The sequence below is a fragment of the Hesperophylax consimilis genome, chromosome 26 (genome assembly GCF_061612785.1).
Source record: "Hesperophylax consimilis isolate HC1 chromosome 26, BYU_Hcon_1.0, whole genome shotgun sequence".
NCBI lineage: Eukaryota > Metazoa > Arthropoda > Insecta > Trichoptera > Limnephilidae > Hesperophylax > Hesperophylax consimilis.
This window is the reverse complement of record NC_142861.1, coordinates 3,677,748-3,682,187: the sequence shown is the minus strand read 5'-3', so window position 1 is coordinate 3,682,187 and position 4,440 is coordinate 3,677,748. Positions and strand designations below refer to the sequence as shown.

Genomic DNA, 4,440 nt, shown 5'->3' with positions numbered 1-4,440 from the left:
CAGACTGTCTTTCAGTGGAGTCGTCTACGAGATGGCGATTGTCGCAAGAGTTTCCACCTATCTTTGAAGTGAGAGGTAATAGAAGAAGCGTCTCTCCTACCGTCCAGAATGGTTCTCTGGATTTCAGTCGTGTCTTGTAATCCGTTGGAATGCCACAATCTCACTGGCTCCAGACGGTTGGGAGTAATTTCGACTCACACACTTGCACTTTCACATTACCAAAAAGATAACTCGTCTATAATATACGTATCGTTTAATCAGGTGCCTATTAATAGGTAACTAGGTGAAAAAATTATCGATTTGAATAGATCACGACATTTTTATGATATTTACTCAGGTGAAATATTCGTAGTTTCCTTTTGCAAATCGTAGGAAAAGATATAGATAAATCACTATTTTTATAAGACGAGGTGGCCGAGTGGTTAAGGCGTTGGACTGCTAATCCAATGGGCTCTGCCCGCGTGAGTTCGAATCTCATCCTCGTCGACAACTTTTTTTATGTTCAATAAAGTATAATTAAGTTTGTTATCTATAATATAATAGATATTTGAAAGAAAAGCAAAAACTGAGACAGCTTACGGTAACATTACCAGCAAAAAGATACCTATTATTGTGCAATTCGTTTATTTAACACCCTTTATTTTAAGTAAAGTAAATCAATTTTTATAATATCGTAGCGATTTAATCATTGCCATCCCTAATTGGCATCGAAAGGTTGCAACACCGAATCGACGTCACTAAGCCCGTCGTCCCACGGGTCGGTAAGCAATCGATATAAACCAAATGTTGCAAGACCCTTCGCAGAAAATTAAGTTCGACGTAGTAAGGTAACGGTCTGCAGCGCAGTTTAGTGTGGAACTTGCAGAATTCTGTTTATGTCGATTGCTTCCTTACTGGCAACGGGCTAATTCTCTTTTTGGTCTTCCTGGTGGCACGATTCTCTCGTGCGTTTTAGTTACAATCATTTTAAACAGTGATCTTGTAAATTATTTTTCCAAATAAACCCTCAATCAATTATAAAACTTTGATTTGACCCCGACGTGATTTGAACACGCAACCTTCTGATATGAAGTCAGCACCTACTTGCAGGCCACCACAGTGTAATTTTTTGATTAATTTTGTAAAATATTTTTTTTTTTATTATTGTGACACCTGTTTTGGGGTTCAACATAGTCAAACCATCAAACCGTCGTTCTACATTCACCAAGTCACAGAAAATAACTAACTAACTAACCATCACACCCTTCCCCGAATGGGTAGGCAGATATACTCTTCTATTATTCTAATTCTTGGTTATAATTTATTTTGATAATCCTGTCTATAATGCCTAATACAGAAACATTGATAAGCAGGAAGTAATTGAGAATTTAAAAATCAGGCGTGTGAGGCATATTATGCTAGCTTACGATAGTTTTGGCTAGCTTACGATAGCTTGCGAAGGCTTACGATAGCTTACGATACCTTGATTGAGCATAAAACTGAGCAATTTTTTTTTAAATGTACCTATATTTTTTTCATTTTTAATTTCGTCTGGGAGGCAATTGTATATGTTGCTTCCCTCGTAACCAATGGATTGCTTGCCATAATGAGTATGTATGGTATTTAAATGTATTTTATCGTGTTTTTTTTTTTTTTTTTACAGTGAATACCTCACAAGAGTCCCAACTCCTCCCGTCTGGAGCCAGTGAGACTATGGCATCCCCAATTGGGGGATGTTGTGAGGCTGAAGGTAAGTGGGGAAGGGAAAGAGGAAGGTGGGGAAGTACCTGGCTATTCAGATCTAGTCACTAAACACGGCTAAAGCCATTTGGAGCAACGTTTCAATTCTGAATGGTGGTCTTACACCAGGGCGATACTGGTAGTATCTTCCACTCTGGAACGTGCCGCAAATATACTATATATTATTTTAATTTTAATTAATTAATTGTGAAATAACACAAATTAATCAAATAAAATTTATTTGCGCACGCCGGGTTTGAACCCGCGACCTTCGGAATGGCAGTCCTATGCGTTACCACTGGACTATGCCGGCCGTCAAAGTGTTGCCGTACTTTATAAATAATATACGTAGCTTACGATATCTTACGTCTTACGATATCTTACGATAGCTTACGATGTCTTACGATATCTTACGATATCTTACGATAGCTTACGATATCTTATGATAGCTTACGGTAGCTTAAGATAGCGTACGACAGCTTACGATATCTTACGTCTTACGATATCTTACGATAGCTTACGATATCTTACGAAATCTTACGACAACTAACCATCACGCCATTCCCCACAGGGGTATGCAGATAGGACGGACCGCCAAACAACTCGGACTTGGTACGCACTCCTTGCCTCATTCACATTCATACATACTCTTCTATTATTCTAATTCTTGATATGGCCCGAGATATTGGACGAGTATCTAATGCACTTGATGGTACCATATATTCCTCAAGGCTTGAGCGCCGATTTAGCCCGCTTAAATTTGAGCGAGGATTGTCACACATCGAGCATACCGACCGACTGATATACAGAAGGTATGGGGAAGGGATGATAATCAGATTCAGCGTTTGTTGATCTATATTCTATGAATATATATTTATTCCTACTTTAATATTATACCGACAAGGATTTTCAATTGCCTTTGCATTATTAGAAGCCTTGAAATTGTACCATATCAACAATGCCTACGACAATAATATCGGCTACGAGTTCCTACCTATATTTAGAAGGGGGATATTCACGGTGTAAGTAGGTTGTTGGATTGTGGACGCGGTGGGAGGTAGGTGCCTACCGCGTGCCTGCACTTGACACACCGTTTAACTTGTCGGTGACACGTGACGGCCATGACTTTAGAGGGAGAAGAGACCTTGTCGTAGAGAGAGGGAGACGACCTCCGTGGTTGAGGGGTATCCAGAGGTCGGGGGTTCGAATCTCTTCCTGCTTACAGCAGGTAGTTAATAGTCAGATTCTTCCCAACCTTACTCTTCCCCATTCCGTTCATCATCGCAAATCGAAACATACACCAATTGGGGATGCTTGCAATTGTTGGAACTCTTGTTCAGTATTCACAGATTGCAAAACAATACACATTGCAAGTGAATTCGATCCTGTTGTTGTCTTCTTAAGGCGATGCCATACATAGTAATGCAAAATCATGTGTTTTTGGTTTGAAAATTTGGTCGCCTAGAAATGTTTCAAATGCTTTAATTAAATACTGCGAGTATAATACATCTTGGCCTTTGAAATAATCGAGTATTTTTTAGATAAGTCTTTTTATAAGCCCAGAAAAAAATCATATAAAGGCCTATGAAAACTGCTTTAACGTTCAAAATTTCCTACTTACGAACCCATTTTCATTTATGATTTTATTGTATAATGTGGCATATTAAGTTATTAATAAAATGATCGAAAAAAATAAATATTTATGCCTGAACATCCACAAAATAAAATAAAAGGCACTTTTTGGCCATGTTTTTTTCTTGCATAAATCAAAACAGGCGGATGGTGTTAAGCGGGAATTTAAACCTTATCGCCATCTACGTAAGGGTTGTTATTGATAGGGGTTCAATTTAAAATATTACACGACGTAGTGCATCGCCTTAAATAGATCATCTGAAACATAAAACATCGACAGCGGTTGTTAAGTTTTCTGATACTCGTCAAGGGATGAAAGCAAGAAGGGTGCATTACATTTTTTATTTAAATTTCACCCTCACTCAGTATGCTCACGCGTATCGCCCCTCTCCCCGGACTCTGAGATTATTATTGTTGTCACAACTGCGGGGGCGGTGTCCTCCGCGTCACTTGCAGTAGCAGTGGCTGGGTTTGGATAGCTGGGTTTCCGCCCCATTTCACCGGCGGCGCGCGTCTTAATTATTAGGTACACTCCTCAATTCCGCTCCGATGGGAAGGGAGGTAAATAAAATTGTTTTAAGACTCTGAAACGTAAGTTCATTGAAAATTTTTTTTAATCTTTTTTTACATAACCAAATAATCATTTTGAGGATGCTCTGTCTGAACGGTCATTTTTGAGCTAATTTATTAAGAATCTCTTCAAATTATATGTTAAAACGTAGAAATGGGATTGCAGGCCCTTAACGAATGAATTGCTAGGTTTCCTCATAAACTTTTATTAAAATAACAATGTCTTATCACGATGTCGGAACACGTATTAAATATTATAAAGGCAAATACATGTGCATGAACACGTGTTCCGATATGTTATAAATTTACCAAAAGTTTGTCAGGACATTTGTTTATGTCATCTCTTGCGATGCTGCGAGGAGGGTCATTTAATGGGAAGTACTGTTAATGTAAAAGGTATGATGGTTCAGTGTGTCCAGGAGTGACGGAAATATGGATATATCGCTACCACTGCGGCGTAAGGCGATGAGTCGAAAGACCAGTTGGAGAGGTCAAAGGGTCTCCCCAAGCTATCCTCTC

The 4,440-nt window shown here is 38.9% G+C and overlaps 1 non-coding gene across 1 annotated transcript; it reads left to right on the top strand.

Annotated features, from left to right (window-relative positions):
* Nucleotides 1-404: 404 nt before the first annotated feature.
* Nucleotides 405-486, top strand: TRNAS-GCU (transfer RNA serine (anticodon GCU)). Its single transcript has one exon. It is a non-coding gene; the product is annotated as a tRNA-Ser (tRNA).
* The last annotated feature ends 3,954 nt before the right edge of the window (nucleotides 487-4,440 follow it).